Consider the following 22,903-nt stretch of genomic DNA (forward strand, 5'->3'; position numbering starts at 1 on the left):
GAACATGATTGCATCCTACAGCCTCCTGGTCCAGCCTCTGCAGTTGGATGGCCATGCTTAAAGAACTGTCTCGATCCATTGGCTAAGTCAACACGATGTTTCCTTGGTGATGTTTCCAAAGAGGAGTAGGACTTAAATAGTTAGAAACTTCCAGACTACCTCACCAAACTGCATCCACTCTTTGTATCCAAGCCTTCAAGTGCCTGCACAGCTCTGTCTATAGCGAGGACATATTGGCACAGACTCTCAGGCTGCAGAGGAATGGAGCCCTCCCAGAAGTGATGACTCCACATCCATAAAGGACACTGGTCCTCATTCCGAAAACACAACACAGCCAAGTTTTGCACAGATGTGTAGTTTACCTGTCAACGATCATTTCCACAAATGGTGGCGTGCTGCTACTTGAAGATGGGCGCTCGCAACGCTTTCTGAAGCATCGGATGGCCTCTGCAGTACAGTAAATAGCATCAATTGCCCTGCGAGTGAAATGGCACCCTCAGAGCAGCTGCAGGCAGGTTGGACTGATGTGTGAGACTGATGAATTATACATTGCAGAGCAAGGTGTCGAGGCAAGAAAGGGGTGGGCTGGAGGGAAGGCAGTCACACTCAAACTGAGGCAGCAAATGTCCTGGAAACACAAGTGCTATGTTGCGGTTGCTGGCTCAGCTAATGTGACACCAAGCTCTCGCATCCGTTTAGTGAACTGTAAATGCGGAAGGTGCAACAACGGTTAGACCGTTGAACTGAAATAATATCCACGGAGGCACCTGAAGCACATCGGGCATGCTGTGACTGTAAACCATGTCTGGGAGGATTCCATAGAGATCTTTGTTCTGTGAAACAATTGCCAGGGCTGGGGGAGAGTGCACAGTGAATTTAGTACTTGCCACACAAATATGAAGAATTGAATTTGGATGCCAAGTAGCCTCGTAAAAAGCCAGACTTGGTGCATGTCTATAATGTCAGCACTGGGAGGCAGAGACAGAAAGATTCCAGGAGCTTGCTGGATCATTGGCCAACCTTGCCAATAACTAAACGGATAGAGTGATAGAGGAATATACCCACTCTGGTGTCCTCATGTGCATGAACAGAACAGCTGAGTGTGTACACACACACACACACACACACACACACACACACATACACACACAGAGACAGAGAGAGATGGAGAGACAGAGAGACAGACACAGAGAGACACAGAGAGAGATGGAGAGACAGAGAGACAGACACAGAGAAACAGAGAGACAGAGAGAGAGATGGAGAGACAGACACACAGAGAGAGACAGAGAGACAGACAGAGACACAGAGAGCACAGAGAGAGATGGAGAGACAGAGAGACACACAGAGAGAAAGAGACAGAGAGAGAGAGAGAGAGAGAGAGAGAGAGAGAGAGAGAGAGAGAGAGAGAGAACAATCACCGCAGCTGATTTTAAAGCTTTTGGACCACGCAATCAGTGAAGAGATTCTCGAGTTTTGCTGATTCACTTTAATCGGGCACGGAGCAAGAATAGCACAGGACACACTCAAGCCTTGTCAAGAAGAGATAGGAGGTCAGAGTTAACCCTGCCATGTAAGTTCAGAGGAAAGTGTTTTTGCACGTCTCTTGACCACAAAACTCAGAATTTTAAATGTATCGCAAAACTAGCAGACTTGTAGGAGATGCTGTGGACTATTTATGGGGATTTAGAATAGCGGCTCAAGGAAAGCTTGAAGCATTTGCCCATTATCCAATCAGTGACTAAAAGTCTTCAAGTCAGAGTGAGTGCCTTCTCTTTCCACTCAGGCTCGGGAATCACCAGTCCGTACTCTTTGTTATGAAGTCCCCTGTTCCTGACTATCGCTTGTCTCCCAGCCTGAAGAAAACACAGGCTTTCCGGAACCCAGACTCGAGTGGAGCTGACAGAGCTTCCCCTGCTCCCGCAGTTCTCAAGTTCTGCCATAATTAGCTTCAGGAGTCACCTGAGACAGTCACCTGGGAAGAGGGAGCCTCCAGGAAGGACTGACTTGATCGGATTGCCCTGTGGGCATGTTGCTTTTGGTCAGTGTTTTTAATCACAGCAACAGAAAGCAAACTCGGCCAAGCGCTGTCTTTAATGCTGATTCTGTCATTGCCCACAACTGTTTCAGGGGCTGCGGTTGAAGTCCCACCGGCTTCAAGGCTGTCGCTGTGTCTCATTGATGACATCTCTTAGACTGTTTTCTGCTGAAGTGTCTGAGTAAAATGTATGAAGAAAAGGCCACTTAGCCCACAGTTATGGAGGTCCGAAGCACAGTGCCTCTGGCTCTGGTGAGGTTCTCGCAGTGACGTCACAATGTCAGAAGTGTGTATGGAGGACTTCTAAAACTTAAAGGTTCAGCCTTCTCCCTCCCTCTTTGTAACAACCTATTCTCATGGGCACTCACTCACTCCATGAGACCAGGATTAATCTGTCAGAAGATGGATGTCTGAGATGGCCTAAATACCTTGTGCTAAGCTCCACCCAGTAAACCAGTGGTCCTCAACCTTCCTAATGTTATAACCCATTATTAATACGACTCTCATGTTGTGGCGACCCTCATATACACCATAAAATTATTTAATCACTACCTGTAATTTTGCTACTATTACAAAGCACAAATAGCTGATAATCAGGATGTGTCATGTGACCCCCGTGGGGCGTCGAGACCCGTGGGTTGAGAACCAGTGTGGTAAACCATTCTCTCACCTCCCATGGTGCCTCACAGCTTCCTGCACACCATCAGGAGACAAAGTACAGTTTAGCCATAGCCCAGTTTCCTTCCCTCCCAGACTCTGCAGGGAAGCACTGACAGTGACCTCTCTTCTTGTCAGCTTAGCTTTTCTTTGGAATGCTACACCTTGAATATATACCGGACTTCAGCCAAGCACATTCCCTTTTCTTGTTCCCTTTGGACTCTAAGCCTGTATCATAGGATCTTTTGCTGTTGGCAGAGCCCCTATCTTCCAGACATCACCACCAGCAGAAAGGACAGATGTGGGCTCATGATTGGAAAGAGAAACGTAAGGCTTTTATCTTGTGAGAGGGGTAGCACATTTAAGCAATGGGGGGAAAAGATATTTATCAGAAGGGTCTGTTGAATGGGAAGACCCGTTGGAATTGTGAAGCAATTGTCTAAGATATTTATATCAAGATAGTTGTGGCTACCTCTGGGGGGACTTCACAGAGGAGCTGTGGAAGAGGCTGTTGATAGCCCTTGGTGACAAAATGTGGGGTAACACTGTAAATGATGCCTGGCACCTGCTCCAGTGGCCTCAGGGCTATTGATAGGAGGTAGCACCCAATTGAGTGCTATGACCTGGTTCCACGACTATGTGACTTAATCTTTTTTTTTTTTTTTTTTTTGGTTCTTTTTTTCGGAGCTGGGGACCGAACCCAGGGCCTTGCGCTTCCTAGGTAAGGGCTCTACCACTGAGCTAAATCCCCAGCCCCGACTTAATCTTTTAAAAATGGGATCATAATGTATATTGTTGGTATTCTGTCTAAGCTCCACCCCCACAGTTACCTGGGAACAGCCAGGTATGCTCCGCCCCACAGTTGCCTAGCAACAGCCAGTTGTGCCTGACTATATAAGGGGCTGCTTGCCCCCTCCTCTTTCTCTTTGTTATCTTTTCTTCCCTGATCTTCCCTTCTTCTCTGTCCCTTTTCCCCCCACCCCTTCCCTCCACGTGCCCATGGCCTGCCTCCTTTCCTCTCCTCTATTCTTATTGTCTCATTAAACCTCTCTATGTGGAGCCATGTTGGCATGGTGAGTTCTGTCCGGGCGCAAGCCGAGATTTAAACCCAAACATTGGTCCTAATATATATGAAGCCTTTTGTGCCTGGCTTCCTTCATGTAGTATAATATCTGATTTAATTCCTTTGTCCTAATCGAGAAATTCTTAAGAGTTTTGCATTTGAGCTTGTGTTTTGTGAATGAGGTTTGATGGGACGAAGAGGCTTCCCTGTGGGCCGTGAGGATATGCCAGGGTTGAGGTTCTGAGGCGAGTCTGGCAGCCAAGTGCTCTGTGGAGTTGCCCTGTGGCCAGCGCAAGAACTGGGAGCTGAGTGGAGGAGACCACGGTGGCAGTGATCCTGACTGCATTCATGATTAGTAGCACCAGGACCAGAGGGGCGACACTGGTGGCTTCTAGGTCTCTTTGCAGCCTAAACAAACATTAACTCTCTGGTAAGAGCGGGAACAAGAACTGCGGCTCACTAGGCAGTAAACTGGCAGGTAATTATTGTGCACCTGGGCACTACCACGATGCACACCAGGAATCGATTAGGATTGGCAGGGTATGGATTCCCTAAATCTGGAATATGGGAAAGCAAATCACGAGAAGCTTCTAAACAAAATTGAAAGCCATCCCATTCAGTGGAAAAAAGCATTATTTTCATGAGAACCGTCTTAAGAAACTAATTGTTATTGAGAAAGAAACCATTAAGATGAAATGTTCCCTTTAGTTATGGATACAATCATCAAATTCATAAATATGTTGAATCATATAAAAATTATAGAGATAACTTCAAATGACTCCTCCAAATTAGAGGAGATGTCATAGAAACCCTTGAAATGCCAGCATAGATTTACACTTAAAATCAAATTCAGTTTAGAACAAAAGTTTTTTGAAAAAAACAATTTTTGTTAAATCTTTTTTTTAAAGAAAAATTATTTTATGACAATCGTCCTACCCACATCTGTTGAACAGTGTATTTCAAAATAGCTTGTTGGAAATGAATCCTGATGTTCTCACAGCCTACAAATAATAGTCTCAACTGGGCCAAGATACCTGTTTGTGTTGGGTCTTCTGAACAGGCTAAGAGATCTTAACTAGCTCACGAAGACATTTAAAGAAAGAAAGAAAAAGTAAAAGCCATATGGGAAAAGAGAAAATGGTGTCCATTTTAGAATGAAAAATTATTTATACACAAAATCCTTTCAAACACACAGCAGGGTCTGGGAGGTTGGCTCACTGGGTTACATTGCTTTGCTATGTTGATTTCAGACCCGCAGCTCACACATACAGAAGCCAAGCATGGGTCTGTGTGAGTAACCCTTAGCTTCTGCAAAGGTGAGGACAGGATTACTGGGACTTGCTGGCTACCAGCTTAGCAAACACACAAGCCAACATCCCCCCAAAACAAAAACAAAACCCCAACAAGCTGCAGGTTTGGTGAGAGACCCTGTCACAAAGGAATTAAGACATAGTGGTAGAGGACAGACACCCAGAATCCTGGTTAATTTTTGTTTTGTTTTTGTTTTTGTCAACCTGACACAAGTCGGAGTCATCTGGGAAGAGGATCCGCAGTCGAGAAAACGCCTCCATCTGATTGGCTCTGTGCAAGTCTGTGGGGCATTTTCTTGATTAGTTATTGATATGGGACAGCCCAGCTCATTGTGAGCAGTGCCACCCTTGTGCAAAGGTTCTTGGAATGTGCAAGAAGGAAAGCAGGCTGAGCAAGCCAGTAAGCAGCATCCCTTCATGGCCTCTGCCTCAGTTCCTGCCTCCAGGTCCTGGCCCTGCTTGAGCTCCTGCCCTGACTTTGCCTCAGAGGTGGACTATAAGTCATAGATGAAAGAAACCCTTTCCTCCCCGAGTTGCTTTTGGTCATGGTCTTTATCAGAGCAAGGAAACGTGAGAGAGCATCCTGTGTTTTCATCTGCCCTCAGCACACATGTGCACCCACTTGCATACACCTATATACACTGGCACATGCACTATACATGCTTTAAAAAATTAGGTCTTTCTGCCCGCACCCAGAGCTGAAAGCCAGTCATGAGGAGTGCTGACACACCTGAGAGGAGAGGTAAGACCAACTCTTCTGCTCTGAGGGACCCGCCTGCAGGCCTTAGAACACACAAACCCAGGAACAGTCAGACAGAACCCTTCAGGTTTCTGCCTGCGCCTGGAGCTGAACCGGTCCCACAGCTCTCTGTACCCAAATTCTGTGAGGGAAAAAGCTGGACTCTCAGAAGTGTGGACATTCGTGAGAGCTCAGGGGAGACCTTCCCTTCTGCTCACATTCCTAGCCCAAAAGGAACCTGACTAGTGCACAGGAAGCTAGGAGCCATCAGGAGCAGGACTGTTCCGGTTTCTGCCTGTGCCCACAGTTGAAGGCTAGTCACCAGAATAACTGACGTACCTCAGAGCAGAGGTAAGACCAACTCTTCTGCTCTAAGCCATTTGCCTGGAGGCTTCAGGACACACAAACCCAGGAGCAGCTCTCTGTTCCCAGATCCAGCTGAAAGAAAACAGTCTACAGGAGTGCTGACACACAGGCCTACAGGAGGGACAAGCCACAGTCAGAGACAGAAAGACAAGCTAACGCCAGAGACAACCTTATGGTGAGAGGCAAGAATGGGAACCTAAGCAACAGAAACCAAGACTACTTGGCATCATCAGAGCCCAGTTCTCCCACCAAAGCAAATACTGGATATCCAAACACACCAGAAAAGCAAGATTTGGATTTAAAATCATATCTCATGATGATGATAGAGGACTTTAAGAAGGACATAAATAACTCCCTTAAAGAAATACAGGACAATACTGGAAAACAAGTAGAAGCCTAGAGGAAACACAAAAATCCCATAAAGAATTACAGGAAAACACAACCAAACAGGTGAAGGAATTGAACAAAACCATACAAGATTTAAAAATAGAAATAGAAACAATAAAGAAATAACAAAAGGAGACAATCCTGGAGATAGAAGACCTAGGAAAGAGATCAGAAGACATAGACACAAGCATCACCAACACAAGCCAACAGAATACAAGAAATTGAAGAGAGACTCTAAGGGGCAGAAGATACCATAGAAAACATTGACACAATCAAAGAAAATGTAAAGCACAAAAAGCATCTAACCCAAAACATCCAGAAAATTCAGGACACGATGAGAAGGTCAAACCTAAGGATAATAGGTATAGAAGAAAGTAAAGATTCCCAACTTAAAGGTCCAGTAAATATCTGCAACAAAATTATAGAAGAAAACTTCCCTAACCTAAAGAAAGAGATGCCCATAATCATACAAGAAGCCTACAGAACTCCAAATAGATTGGACCAGAAAAGAAATTCCTCCCATCACATAATAGTCAAAACAACAAATGCACAAAACAAAGAATATTAAAAGCAGTAAGGGAAAAAGGTCAAGTAACATATAAAGGCAGACCTATCAGAATTACACCAGACTTCTCACCAGAGACTATGAAAGCCAGAAGATCCTGGACTGATGTCATACAGACCCTAAGAAAACACAAATGCCAGCCCAAATTACTGTATCCAGCAAAACTCTCAATTAACATAGATGGAGAAATCAAGATATTCCATAACAAAACCAAATTCACACAATATCTTTCCACAAATCCAGCACCACAATGGATAATAGATGGAAAACTCCAATACAAGGGAAACTATACTCTAGAAAAAACAAGAAAGTAATCTTCTTTCAACAAACCTAAAAGAAGAGAGACACACAAACATAATTCCACCTCTAACCACAAAAATAACCCAAAACAACAATCACTATTCCGTAGTAACTCTTAACATCAATGGACTCAATTTCCCAATAAAAAGACATAGACTAACAGATTGGCTATGTAAAAAGGACCCAGGATTTTGCTGCATGCAGGAAAAACACCTCAGTGACAAAGACAGACACTACCTTAGAGTAAAATGCTGGAAAACAATTTTCCAAGGAAGTGGTCCTAAGAAACAAGCTTGAGTAGCCATTCTAATATTGAATAAAATCAACTTTCAACCAAAAGTAATCAAAAAAGGTAAGGAGGGACACTTCATATTCATCAAAGAAGTTCATCCACCAAGATGAACTCTCAATCCTGAATATCTAGGCTCCAAATGCAAGGGCACCTACATTCATAAAAGAAACCTTACTAAAGCTCAAAGCACACATTGTACCTCACACAATAATAGTGGGAAATTTCAACATCCCACTCGCATCAATGGACAGATCGTGGAAACAGAAACTAAACAGAGACTTAGAGAAACCAACAGAAGTTACGAACCAAATGGATTTAACAGATATTTATAGAATATTTCATCCTAAAACAAGAGAATATACCTTCTTCTCAGCACCTCATGGTATTTTCTCCAAAATTGACCACATAATCAGTCACAAAACGGCTAAACAGATACAAAAAGATTGAAATAATCCCATGCATCCTATCAGACCACCACGGACTAATGCTAGTTTTCAATAACAACAAAAATGAAAAAAGCCCACATATACATGGAAGTTGAACAATGCTCTACTCAATGATAACCTGGTCAAGGAAGAAATAAAGAAATTAAAGACTTTTAGAATTTAACAACGAAAGCACAACATACCCAAACTTATGGGACACAATGAAAGCAGTGCTAAGAGGAAAACTCATAGCTCTGAGTGCCTGCAAAAAGAAACTGGAGAAAGCATACATTAACAGCTTGACAACACACCTAAAAGCTCTAGAACAAAAAAAAAAAGCAAATACAACCAAGAGGAGTAGAAGGCAGGAAATAATCAAACTCAGGGCTGAAATTAACCAAGTAGAAACAAAAAGAACTATACAAAGAATCAATGAAACCAGGAACTGATTCTTTGAGAAAATCAACAAGATAGATAAACCCTTAGCCAGACTAACCTGAGGGGATAGAGAGTGCATCCAAATTAATAAAATCAGAAATGAAATAGGAGACATAACAACAGAATCTGAGGAAATTCAAAAAATCATCAGATCTTACTACAAAAGCTTATATTCAACAAAACTGGAAAATCTGGATACAACGGACAATTTTTTAGACAAATATCAGGTATCAAAGTTAAATCAGGACCAGATAAACCATATAAACAGTCCTATAGCTCCTAAAAATATAGAAGTAGTTATTAAAAGTTTCCCAACCAAAAAAAGCCCAGGACCAGATGGGTTTAGTGCAGAATTCTATCAGACCTTCACAGGAGACCTAATACCAATATTGTCCAAGCTATTCCACAAAATTGAAACAGATGGATCACTACCGAATACCTTCTGTGAAACCACAATTACTCTTATACCTAAACCACACAAAGACCCAACAAAGAAAGAGAACTTCAGACCAATTCCCTTATGAATATCAATTCAAAAATACTCAATGAAATTATGGCAAACCAGATCCAATTACACATCAAAATGATCATCCATCATGATCAAGTAGTCTTTATCTCAGGAATGCAGGGATGGTTCAATATATGGAAATCCTATAATGTAATCCACTATGTAAACAAACTCAAAGGAAAAAAAACCCCACATGATCATCTCATTAGATGCTGAGGAAGCCTTTGACAAAATTTAACACCCCTTCATGTTAAAAGTCTTGGAAAGATCAGGAATTTAAGACCCATATCTAAACATAGTAAAAGCAATATATAGCAAATCAGTAGCATCAGGGACTAGCCAAAGCTGCCCACTTTCTCCCTATTTACTCAATATTGTACTCGAAGTTTTAGCCAGAGCAACCAGACAACAAAAGGAGGTCAAAGGGAAACAAATTGGAAAGGAAGAATTCGAAATATCACTATTTGCAGGTGATAGTATACTTAAGTGACCCCAAAAGTTCCACCAGAGAATGACTAAGCCTGATAAACAACTTCGGCAAAGTGGCTGGGTAAAAAATTAACTCAAACAAATCAGTAGCCTTCCTCTACGCAAAGGATAAACAGGTTGAGAAAGAAATTAGGGAAATGACACCCTTCATAATAGTTACAAATAAAATACCTCAGTGTGACTCTAACCAAGCAAGTGAAAGATCTGTATGACAAGAACTTCAATCTCTGAAGAAAGAAATTGAAGATCTCAGAAGATGGAAAGATCTCCCATGCTCATGGATTGGCAGGATTAATATAGTGAAAATAGCCATTTTGCCAAAAATAATCTACAGATTTAATCCAATCCCCATCAAAATTCCAATTCAATTATTCATAGTTAGAGCAATTTGCAAATTCATCTGGAATAACAAAAAAACGCAGGATAGCAAAAACTATCCTCAACAATAAAAGAACTTCTGGGGGAATCACCATCCCTGACCTTAAGCTGTTACAGAGCAGTAGTGATAAAAAAAAAAAACCAAACCTGCATATTATCAGTTCAGAGACAGGCGGGTAGATCAATGGAATAGAATTAAAGACCCAGAAATGAACCCACACACCTATGGTCACTTGATTTTTGACAAAAGAGCTAAAACCATCTCGTGGGAAAAAAAGATAGCATTTTCAACAAATGATGCTGGTTCTACTGGAGGTCAGCATGTAGAAGAATGCAGATCGATCTACTTTTTTTTCCTTTTTTCTTTTTTTTCCGGAGCTGGGGACTGAACCCAGCTTGCTAGGTAAGCACTCTACCACTGAGCTAAATCCCCAACCCCTGATCTATCCATTCTTATTGCCATGTACAAAGCTTAAGTCCAAGTGGATTAAGAACTTCCACATAAAACCAGATACACTTAAACTAATAGAAGACAAAGTGGGGAAGAGCCTGGAACACATGGGCACTGGGAAAAAAATTCCTCAACAAAACACCAGTGGCTTATGCTCTAAGATCAAGAATTGACAAATGGGACCTCCCAAAACTGCAAAGCTTCTGTAAGGCAAAGGACACTGTCATTAGGACAAAACAGCAACCAACAGAGGGCGAAAAGATCTTTACCAATTCTATACCCAATAGAGGTCCAATATATTCAAAGAACTCAAGAAGTTAGATTCCTGAAAATCAAATAACCCTATTAAAAAATGGGTACAGAGCTAAAGAAAGAACTCTCAGCTGAGGAATATTAAATGGCTGAGAAGCACCTAAAGAAATGTTCAACATCCTTAGTCATCAAGGAAATGCAAATCAAAACAACCCTGAGATTTCACCTCACACCAGTCAGAATGGCTAAGATAAAAACCTCAGGTAACAACAGATGCTGGTGAGGATGTGGAGCAAGAGGAACACTCCTCCACTGTTGGTGGGATTGCAAGCTGGTACAACCATGCTAGAAATCAGTCTGGAGGTTCCTCAGAAAATTGGAAATAGACCCAGCTATACCTCTCTTGGGCATATACCCCAAAACATCCAACATATAACAAAGACACATGCTCCACTATGTTCACAGCAGCAAACTGGGAAAGAACCCAGTTGCCCTTCAACAGAGGAATGGATACAGAAAATGTGGTACATCTACACAATGGAGTACTACTCAGCTATCAAAACAATGACTTTATGAAATTCATAGGCAAATGGTTGGAACTGGAAAATATCATCCTGAGTGAGGTAACCCAATCACAAAAAACCACACATGATGTATACTCAGAGATAAGTGGATATTAGCCCCAGAGCTCAAATTACCCAAGATACAATCCACAGACCACATGAAGCTCAAGAAGGACAACCGAAGTGCGGATGCTTCAGTCCTTCTTAGAAGGGGGAACACAGATATTCATAAGAGGAGATATGGAGACAAAATTTGGAGCAGAGACTGAAGGAATGGCCATTCAGAGCTTGCCCCACCTGAGGATCCAGCATATATATATGCTAAGCCTAGACAATATTGATGAAGCCAAGAATGCTGACAGGATGACAAGAGCCTGATATAGCTGTCTCCTGAGAGGCTCAGCCAGAGCATGACAAATACAGAGGTGAATGCTAGCAGCAAACCATTGGACTGAGAATGGGGTCCCCATTGGAGGAATTAGAGAAGGGATTCAAGGATCTTAATGGGCTTGCAGCCCCGTAAGAACAACAATACCAACCAACCAGAGCTCCCAGAGACTAAACCACTACCCAAAGAGTACACATGGACAGACCCATGCCTCCAGCTGCATATGTAGCAGAGGATGGCCTTGTTGGGCACCAATGGGAGGAGAAGCCCTTGGTCCTGGCAAGGCTGGACCCCCCACCCAGTGTAGAGGAATGTCAGGGGGCAGGAAAGGGGGGTGGATGGGAGGGAGAACACCCTCGTAGAAGAAGGGAATGGCAGATGGGATAAGTAGCTTATGGACGGGAAACTGGGAAAGGGAATGACATTTGAAATGTAAATAAAAACAAATCCAATAAAAATGTTTCAATAAAAAAATTAGGTCAATGGATCAGCAGTTAAGGTACTTATCTGCAAGGCTGCCAACATTGACTAATCCCCAGACTTACGTGGTAGAAAGAGAGAACCAAAAGTCCTCAAAGGTGTCACATGCACACTGTGACACAAGTGAATACACACACACACACACACACACACACACACATACACACACACATGCATGCACACGTACATGCACACGCATACACATGCACATACCAAATAAATAACAATAAATAAAACTTTTTAAACCTACAAAATTTGTCTTAGACTATAAATGAATTTAGAAAGGTTACTGAAAATTAGATCAATACAGAAAAACGATGTAACTTTAATATGTGGGCAATAAACACTTGAAACGAGATTAAAATATGTGAGGTGCATGACAGCATTCCAATTCTGAGATGCTTAGGATCTGAGGGGATAAACCTCGGACACACGCAGCAACATGTGCCTCAAAGGCCAAGGGGAAGAAACCAGACACACTGCGCCATGCGGTGTGAGTTCTGTCTGATCCTGGAAAAAACAAAACCATAGAGGCAGGAATCAGAGTAGGTTTGCGGATGACTGAGGCACTTGGGTGGGGGTTGTGACTGTTAGTCTTGATTGTCAACAAGAAGGGATTTAGAATCACCTCCGAGACACACATTGGAGCATGACCGCGCTGATGTTTACAGAAAGGATTTACTGAAGATCCCCCAAAGAAGAGGTATGTTCCTACTGGCGCTCTGTACAGAAAGGGGTTTGAGAAGCCGGCAGCACCTGCCACCTGCTTCATAGCTTCTTCCTGAGCAGGTTTGCGCATCCGTGTCACAGAGGACCCCTGTCTACAGTGTCCTCAGCTTTCCAGTACAGACTGAGCACCAGCGACTCTCCGGGAACTCACAGGGCTGCAGTGCTGGATTGGCACTGCTGAAGCATCCAGCTTCTTGGCTTGGCTTCTCTAGTATGCAGATGGCCGTTGTTGGACTAGCTGGCTCTATTCTGTAAGTCAATCCAATAAATTCCCCACCACAATACATGTACATTCTATTGGTTCCGTGCCTCCAGAAAGCCCTGCCTAATACAGGAGTCTATTACAAAGGAACACAATGGAATCAAAGGCTGCGGTAAAAAAATGTATCTTACTTGTTGCTATGTATGGATAGCTATAGGATACAGTATTTATCAAAAAGTGTATTTTCATAAAGTTGTAAACTTCAACTGAGAAAATCTTATTTTTAAAAAATATATTTAAGCACAACAAAGTCTTAAGGTATTTAAGAAGAATTTGCAAATCATACATAGAACCATTTTCTTTCCCTTCAGGAAGAATTGAGGTTCTTAAGTCACAATGAAGAAAACTATGAAGAAATCTAACTAAGAAATCTAAGAACTGTGTTTGCTTGGATTGAAAAATTCTAAAGCATTGAACATCTTAATTATTCTTTATTTTTATTCTTATTTTGTGGTTTTCAAAGTGGAGTTTCTCTGTGTTCTTGGCTGTCCTGAAAACCTCTCTGTAGAATAGGCTGAACTTGAACTCACAGAGATCTGCCTGCTCTGGGTGCTGGGATTAAAAGCATGCTTCTCCCTCCTTCCCCAACACCTGCAGCTTTATTTTTTTAATTTTTTTACTTATTTTGTATATGTGTACACTCTACCTGTCCACACCAGAAGAGGGAATCAGATCTCATTACAGACGGCTGTAAGCTGCCATGTGGTTGCTGGGATTTGAACTCAGGACTTTTGGAAGAGCAGTCAGTTCTCTTAATCATTGAGCCATCTCTCCAGCCTGCAGCTTTATTCTTAAACATTTAGAATTTCGTTTCACTAATGGTGTCCCAAAACTCTCAAATGTCTCAAAGTAAGTACTCTTAGGAGAAAACTGGATTTTTGCGAGTTTGTGCAGACTTTAAAATCAAATGGATAAAACACAGGGTTGTGTATAGCAAGACGTCCACAGTTGATTCTAATCCAGTGATCTTATCAGAAAATGTAAAAGATTGAGTTCTGGGCTTTCCTTTAAGACATTACTTTTAACTGTCAGCTCAGGACTTCTATTTGATTCTTATTTTTTTTCCCTCAAGTTTTCGAGACAGTTTCTCTGTGTAGTCCTGAAACCTATAGACCATACATCTTAGTCATTGTTGTTGTTTTTAAATTTTATTTTATTATTATTATTTTATGTGTATGAGAGTTTTGTCTGCATGTAAGTCTATGCGCCATGTGAATATCAGGTGCTCTTGGAGGCCAGAAAAGGACTTCAGATGCTCTGGGACTGGAGTTATGAATGGTTGTGAGCTGCAATGTGGGGACTGGGAATTGAACCCAGGTCCTCTAGAAGAGCAGCCAGTCTCTGAACTGCTGAACTATTTCTCTAGTCGCAACCTCACCACCTTAAAGTCAGTTTAGTACCTGGGCTTTATGAGATACTTTCTATGTTGGCTAGTCTTATGTTGACTTGACACAAGCCAGGGGGTTATGTGAAAGGAGGTGTGATGGTTAGTGTATGCTGGGTCCAGGGAGTGGCTCTATTAGAAGATGTGGCCTTGTTGGAGTAGGTGTGTCACTGTGGGTGTGGGCTTTAAGACCCTCATCCTAGCTGCCTGGAAGCCAGTGTTCTGTTAGCAGCCTTCAGATGAAGATGTAGAACTCTCAGCTCCTCCATGGCCTGGATGCCACCATGTTCCCACCTTGATGATACTGGACCGAACCTCTGAACTTGCAAGCCAGCCCCAACTAAATGTTGTCCTTATAAGAGTTGCCTTGGTCATGGTGTCTGTTCACAATAGTAAAACCCTAAGACAGGAGGGAACTTCAATTGAGAAAAATGTCTCTATAAGATCCAGCTGTAGGGGGGCTGGGGATTTAGCTCAGTGGTAGAGCGCTTACCTAGGAAGCGCAAGGCCCTGGGTTCGGTCCCCAGCTCCGGAAAAAAAAAAAAAAAAAAAAAAAGATCCAGCTGTAGGGAATTTTATTGATTGATGGAGGAGGGCGAAGCCCATTGTGGGTGGTTTTGTCCCTGGGGTGGTTGTCCTGTGTTCTATAAAAAAGCAGGTTGAGCAAGTCACTGGGAAGCCAGTAAGCAGCTTCCCCCCACTCCACCCCACCCCCAATCCCCAGCCCCCCACCCCCCACCTCGGCCAGGGTCTCTGCATCAGCTCCTGGGTCACTGTGCTTGTGGAACGAACTTCTAGCCACAGAGCCATCTAGCAGGCCTAGCGATCACTTTTAAATGTCCTCCACAAACATCCCCAAGATACTCAGAATCAGAATAAAGACAGACTTTCCGAGTAGGGTCCCCAGGGATCAACCAAATAGGTCTTGAAGAACTCTAACCCAGAGGAGCCCCGACTGAGGCCTCCTGGCTGCTGGCTTTTATTGTGGTACTAAGGCGCTGTGTGTGTGTGTGTGTGTGTGTGTGTGTGTGTGTGTGTGTGTGTGTGTGTGTGTGTGTGTGTGTGTGTGTGTGTGTGTGTGTGTGTGTGTGTGTGTGTTTCAAGGCTAACACAGCTGAGGGTAGCTTTCGTTTCAGGTTTCAATCACGTTTCTTGAATAAATACTCCTGGGTTTGCTATAAACCTTTAGCTAATTTTCAGAGTTCTAGAGAGAGAGGAAAAAAATGGTTCTGACCATTTTCTTTTCTTTTTTATTTCTTTTTTCTTATCTTTTTTTTGCCCTTTTTCTCATTGATTTTAGTGAAGAATATTTAGAATTTCTTTGCTATTTTTCTTTCTGTCTGTCTGTCTCTTTTTACAACAAACTTGATACTTTTTTGTTGTTTTGCCAGAGGTACAAAATTTTGAAGATTAAAGGTTATTGATAGAAGTTTTAAAAAAAATCGATGAGTTAGTCAAACGAGATGATAGCAAAATGCACATTCAGCAATACCCAGGACAGCGGCTGCCTCCCTCTTCTAGTTTTCACTTTGTTTTGTGTTGTTTTTAATGTCAGAATGTAGGGCTGGGGAGTTGGCTCAGCCGTTAATACACTTACAAAGAACCCAGGGTCAAGTCCCAGTACCCACATGGAGACTCACAACCATCTGTAACTCCAGTTCCAAGGGATTTGATGCCCTCTTCTGATGTCTGTGGGCACCAGGCATGTATTGAAAAGCTCTCAGGGAGAACTTTCCCTCGGGATGGAGACCCTCCAACTCCAAAGACCAGACCGAGACACCACAGGATGCAATCAGCAAGAGGATTTGGTTTATTGTCGGGATACACAGGCACAGGCACCTGCGGGCGCTTCAGTCACTCGGGGGACTGGCGCGCCCCACGGAACCAAGGATGGGCTTTTATAGGATTTTGGGGAGCAGAAGCAAGCATACAGAAGCAGATGCATGGTTACAGGGATATAATTGGTGGATTCTAATATGGCAAGGGTTTAGCCCGGGGGCAAGTTTCCTAGCTACCTTCCTGAAACATAAGGACTGACTCGGCCCCCCAAGGGTTCAGCCCGGGGGCAAGTTTCTTAGCTACCTTCTTGGAACATAGCGGCTGACTCGGCCCCCCACCAGGGTGTGGGACCTCTCCCGGGGCTTTTCTCATTGTCAGGTGCTCAACGGCAGTCCTCCTGTTGCCAGGCCTTCAACCAAACACATCTTGTTTGGCAGCCGCTGTGTACTCAGTGTTCTAACCTTTCCCTGAACCAGTCATCTTAAGTACAGCCTTGCAAAATGGCGTTACTGCTGCTAAGCTGGGGTCTTTCAGTATGTGGTACACAGACATACAGACAGACACACAAACAAAACACTCAGACATATAAAAGATATCTAAAATTTTTCTTTAAAATCTTAATGACACTATTTCCCTCTTCTTAGTCCTTGTTCCAACTTCTCCCACAAGCCCCTACCACTTCCTCTCAGATTCCTCACCTACTTGTCCTTGTGTTTAACTGCTCTTGTTACACACCACACACACACACACACACACACACACACACACACACACACACACACACCCTTCTGAGTCTTTTAGTGTTTTTTTGGAAGTCGGTGATTTCAGGGCTGGCAACTTGGTCTTGAATAACTAGCGAGGGGCTCCCTCCCTGAGGGAGACTATTAGAACTCCTTAGTTGCCTGTAGGGGTGGGCACACACATTATCTGTTTATTGGTGTGGTGCTTGGTCAGGTCTTGTGTTTTGGTCATTTATCTTGACAACACCACCTGTGGCTTATTCCAAATGGAGAACAGCTGAAGTCTCACAGTGAATTTCTAAAGAGACAGAGGCAGAACCTAAGATTTTTCTTTTTCCATTTATTGAACTAGTGACCAAGACAACAAGCAACCAAAGAACACATCCATGAGCCCTTTTCCTGCTACGGTGGAGAAGATTCTCATCAGCATTCATCAGCCCTAGAGCTGCTGACACAGGAGAGGACAGAGTGCGTTCGCTCTTATTAATATGCTGAAAATATTTGCTCTCCGACATCTGTCATTCCGCCTAACTACCAACACAAACCGTTAGCACCATCTGGGATATCGGGGCGGAGGGAGCATGACTGAAATTCCCTTCCAATTTACTTTTGCAGTTTTCAAAAGCCTTGTTTCTCTTCCATGATAATCACAGGGAAAAAAATAATTAACGATTAGCCTCTGAGTGATAAAATTACTACAAATTAAGAAACAGTTATGAATATCAATTACAAATAATTGTGTAACAGGAACACGGGACGTGCAGGCCTAATGAAGCAAAGCTAATTGGAGCAGCTGAGGCGTCATTTTGGTTTATGTTTATTTGTGTGGTTCGGTGGCGATGGGCTTTTCAGATGCTTCGCAACACCTGGAATGTTAGTTCAGACGCATTCCTGAAAGTCTCCTCGAAAATACGCATGGCCAGTGGTGCATGTCTGCAAGTCTTCAGGGGACACTCAAAAGAACAGAGATACAAAGTGGCAAAGTGGGAGAATGATTGACATGAAGGAGACGTGGAAGGGTGGATTGATGGTGTGGATTGACTGCTTCTTTCTTTCTTTTACTCTTTGGGGTTTTTTTTTTTTTTTGTTTGTTTGTTTTTGTTTTTGTTTTTTGCTTTTTCTTATTGTAGGCCAGTTATATTCTTAAGGGCAGAGTCATCTCCGTGGCCTGGAAATGTCCTATTTCAAATAGGAATAAGGTTAAGGGCTGGGCCTTTCGGGGAGATACCTCATATCCAACTCATAACCCCAAATCTGTGTTCTTTGCCTCTTCAGCCTTCCTAATGCTGCAGTCCCTTAACACAGTCCCTCGTGTGGTCATAATCCCCACCATAGGCTATTTTTGCTGCTACCTCATAACTGCAATTTTGCTACTGTCCTATATCATAATGTAAACACAGATATGCAGGTCATCTGAAATGCACCCCACAGGCAGAGATCAATTTTACAGACAAGGAGACAAGACATGGGCAGGGTCTTAGTCTTAATTTAAATGCACAGGAGGTTTCATTAATCTTTTATTAGTAACTCCATCTATTATCCAAGGACTGGGGGTATCTACGGGAGGAGTTGTAAAGAGAGCCATGCAGATATGTAAGATGAGATCGCTGAGGTAGCGCTCTGCGTGCTCGGAAGCCAGCAGCCTGCACCATGCACAATGGATGTCACACTCACATTCGTTGAAGAGAGAATGACTGGCACCAAGCTGTAAACAATAGGACCGGAGTGATGTTTACTGATGCTAGTGTAATAATGAAAAGAAAACACCGTGAATGAAAAAGTAGGTTTTGGGTTGGGGATTTAGCTCAGTGGTAGAGCGCTCGCCTAGCAAACACAAGGCCCTGGGTTCGGTCCCCAGCTCCGGAAAAAAAAAAAAAAAAAAAAAGTAGGCTTTGGGGCTGGGGATTTAGCTCAGTGGTAGAGCGCTTGCCTAGGAAGTGCAAGGCCCTGGGTTCGGTCCCCAGCTCCGAAAAAAAGAACCAAAAAAAAAAAAAAAAAAAAGAAAAAAAGAAAAAGTAGGTTTTGTTTCATCTGTTCATGTGACAGTGGCTCCTTTCCCTCTAAATTAAAGAGGTAGTGCAGGAATCAGAGTATCCGAATCCCAGGAACCGGAGGAACAGTTCCTCAAAGGTCCTCCTTCCTTCATTCCTGCCTTCCATCCCTCTGTCCCTGCCTTCCCTCCTTCTCTCTTGCCTGTCCATTCTCCTTCCTTCCCTCCCTCCTCCTTTCCTTCCATCTTCCCTCCTTTTCCCTCTCTGCCTCACTTCCTCCTTCCCTCCTCCCCCTCCTTCCTTTTCTTCCTTCCTCCTTCCTCCTTTTTCTCCCTCTTCCCTCCCTCCCTCCCTCTCTCCCTATTCCTTTCTTCTTTCCTAAGCTGCTAAAACAGGCACAGGAGCCAAGATGACCTAAGGTTAGTGCCATAAGCATCTTTACCTCTTCAGCTGGTTCACCCTTAAGTCTGTGACATAGATCCTGGTTCTGGTCCCCTACAGGACCCGAAAGTCATTAAATATCCCCAAAGACCAGTAAGTCATTTCTGTTACCTTGCTCCCCTCTTGAAGTTGTGAGGGTATTGGACACCAGGCATGCATTATTCTTGGGATTCTCCCTCACGGTGATGGGGAAATGCTGACTCTTTTGCTCCCTTTTTGTTTATTTTGCCCTTTACTTGCCCCGAGAGGAGCAGTTCCTTAAAATTCTGTATCCAAATGCTTCCCTTTTTACTTCTCTCCCTACTTTTTTGAAGTGTAGCATCCACTTTTACAAGGTCAGCCATTGTCACTGGGAGAGAATCAGTGATCTCAAAACAAAGAAGAGGTTCTCTGGGGCGTTTTCCAATGCCAACCACTGATTTTCCCTGGTCCTATTCTCTGGACACTGAGTGCCCTACGGAACAACTCCATTCTGACACTAATTGTCAGATCTGCTCAGACTTAAAAAACTGACCTCAGATCTGACATTTATCACAAGTCTGATCAAACAGCTTTAACTCGAGTGTTCTTACCAGGCTCAATCATCTGATAGAACATTGCTCAAACCCAGAGAAAGAAAGATTTTCCTCATATTTCCTAGCTGACGATAAAGGGTGGAGTTCAGATACTGTGAGGTCTGAATTGAACCTCTTCCAGGACCTCATCAACGAGACTCCTGGAGGCAGGGATTGATGCCAAAACAAGAGGAGTTTAATTCCGACATGTCAGGGGTCCTCCCACTTCAAGGGGGTATGACCCTGAGCAGACTCTAACAGAGTTATATACCTTGCAAACAATTGGGACAGAATTCAAACAATTGGGGCAGAATTTGCACAATGGTAACTAGGCAGGGTACTATGTGCATTTGGTGGATCGAAACAACTTTCAGATCAGACTCAGTGTAGCGTTCAACACTTTCCCAAGGTGGGGTTGATTGGAAGCCACAGGTAGCTTTGTGTGACAGTTTGGCTTGTAGCTGTTCCAGGGACTAAACCAGCTTTTTTTCTTCCTGGAAGGGGTCCTTGTGCTCAGAGGTTTGTGGTAGGAATTTTCCCAGTGGCCCCAGATTGGCCCCAGTTCTGACTCTTTTGATAGCCAATAGAAGTGATGTATGGGTGTTGGGTGTTGGGTATAGGGTGCAAGGAGTTCCCTCCTATATCAATTTTCTCCCCACACCTCTCACTAATGTGACAATGCCAGACAGAAGCAACTTAACAGAGAATAGATTTATCTTTATTTTTTATTTTTATTTCATTTATTATTTTTGGCCCACATCCTGGTGGAGAAGGCATGGTGGCCCATTGCAATGGCAGAAGCTTACCTCATCGCTTACTCTATGTGGACTGAGAGCTCGGACCAGGAACAGAGTGGATTAGCAAACTTTTCAGTCATTGGATAACAACTTCCAGGCCAGGCCCATCAAAGGAATCTTTTCTGCTGGAGCCAGGCCGCCTTCTCAGAAGCCACACAACTTTCCTAAACAGTGCCACAAGCTGGAAAGCTAGCGTGCAAACGTATGAGCGTGTGAGACACTTCACATCCAAAATGTCTTTCTAGTACACTTACACCTGTGCATCTACACACCTAGACGCTCATCAACTCCGGTTAAGGTTTTGTAGTTTGTGCTTTCCAGGAGCCGCTGGGTTGCACTGATAGTCTGGGTCTCTCTCATTACTTAGTGTTTCCGGTACTGGGCTTCAGCTTTTTCACTCACATAAACTTAGGACTACAGGTCTGTAAAGAATCACAAAACCACTCCTAAATTCCATGTGCTTTTGTTTTTCTGACACAGGGTTTCAGGACTGACTGTCCTGAAACTCATTCTGTAGATAGACCAGACTGGCTTGGAACTGAGACATCCACCTGCCTCTGCCTCCCAGTACTGTAATTATGGGATTAAAAGTGTACACCACCAACGCCTTTTTGTAATAGCTCTGGACCAACGCATTTGTTATAGCACAGTTCTAGAGACAGCTAGCTGGTCTGTGTTGGAACCTGATGAACCATGACCAAGCTGTGTGAGTCGTGTGCCATTTTTCCGGGTTAATAAAGGCACCCCTGCAGGATTAGGGATAGATATCTCAGTGGTAGAGCACAAGGCCAGGTGGTAGGAATAAAGTAAACTTGTCGCGGTGGTACGGATGGAGACATGGGTCCTGGTGGGGTCCATTGTAGCAGCCTAAGGCATTCCCTTACTTTTAGGGCTGTTGACTCCAGTAAAAACTAGCCCCTTCGGTTCCATGCAGAGAAGAATTTCAAGATGGTCCAGTATAAAGCAGAGTGGGGCTTATGAAAAGAGATTTTAGGACATAGGTTTCAAGCGCAAGCATCAAGAGAAAGAGGGAGGTACCTGAGAAGAAAGCGCGACCCCCAGGGAGTACGAATGCAGGTTTGGGAGCTTTGCGGCAGTCACATGTGAGATTCTGAAACCATTGTCTTCATCTTGATTTTTTGTTCATTTTGTAGTCTTTCTCTTCAAAGGGTTGCTAAGGAGCCTCAGTGACGTCACAGGCTGGTTCTTGAGAGGGACCTGGAAATATCTGATGAGAAGGGGAGATAGGACAGGCAGTTTAGGGCAGGGACTAGGGAATCCGCAGTTCCACACACACATTACATTCTTGGATCTCTCTCCACCGCTGTTAGAGGGGCACGCTGGCCTATCTTTATCCTCAGACGCCTTATCTTTAGAGAGCACCCTTGCCTGAGATAGCACGTGGTGTAGGGGTGAAACCGCAGTGTGGTGCTCCTTTGAACCAGATCTCTGGATTTCCACGGTGGAAATGGGTTCTACTCCCCAGTTTGAGACCACCTCTGACGGTTAGAGTTGAAAGGGGGTGATGTTATAGTAACTTCCACTAGTGCTCTCTTTTTTTTTTTTCGGAGCTGGGGACCGAACCCAGGGCCTCGTGCTTGCTAGGCAAGCGCTCTACCACTGAGCTAAATCCCCAACCCCCCACTAGTGCTCTCTTGAGGGATGCTACAAGTTATTTGAACCTGTTTCTAGTTAGGGTATGGCTCAGCCTGAGCACACACCTTTAAACTCCCTGGCTGGAATACGGATATTCCCTTAGTATTTCCCTTTAATCCCAAACAATGAAGGTAAAGTTAGTTTGTAGAGGGAAGCACCCATGTTTGAACATGATGTCTAATTGAGTGGCAGAAAAAAAAATGACATCAGAGATTTGACAGAATAGGAATAGCCAACTCTCATGAGAGAGGAAAGAGAGGCTACTTAGGGGAGAGACAGGACAAGAGAAGAGAGTACAGTACAGGAAAACAGAGTTTGTGGAGACAGTGTAGTAGAGAGGAGGAGTTTACTGGGGGAGTTTTACAGAGACAGGATGAAGAGAGAACACGCTAAATAAAAGTGAAAACAACAAGAATGGGAAGGGGCCAGAAGATTAGGACAGATTGCCAAAGTTAGCATGAGGCCAAGCAGAGCAACTCGGGAG

The 22,903-nt window shown here is 43.6% G+C and overlaps 1 protein-coding gene and 1 long non-coding RNA gene across 1 annotated transcript; one reads left to right on the top strand and one right to left on the bottom strand.

Moving 5' to 3' along the window:
* Erich1 (glutamate-rich 1) overlaps positions 1 to 22,903 on the top strand; it is a gene marked incomplete at its 5' end in the record, with an annotated part of 52,793,804 nt that overhangs the window by 21,887,789 nt on the left and 30,883,112 nt on the right.
* Positions 20,663 to 21,991, bottom strand: LOC134482503 (uncharacterized). The gene is made up of 3 exons (XR_015640321.1): positions 21,802 to 21,991; positions 21,036 to 21,185; positions 20,663 to 20,952 (listed from the first exon to the last, which is right to left on the bottom strand). It is a non-coding gene; the product is annotated as an uncharacterized LOC134482503 (long non-coding RNA).

The sequence above is a fragment of the Rattus norvegicus genome, chromosome 16 (genome assembly GCF_021556685.1).
Source record: "Rattus norvegicus strain SHRSP/BbbUtx chromosome 16, alternate assembly SHRSP_T2T, whole genome shotgun sequence".
NCBI lineage: Eukaryota > Metazoa > Chordata > Mammalia > Rodentia > Muridae > Rattus > Rattus norvegicus.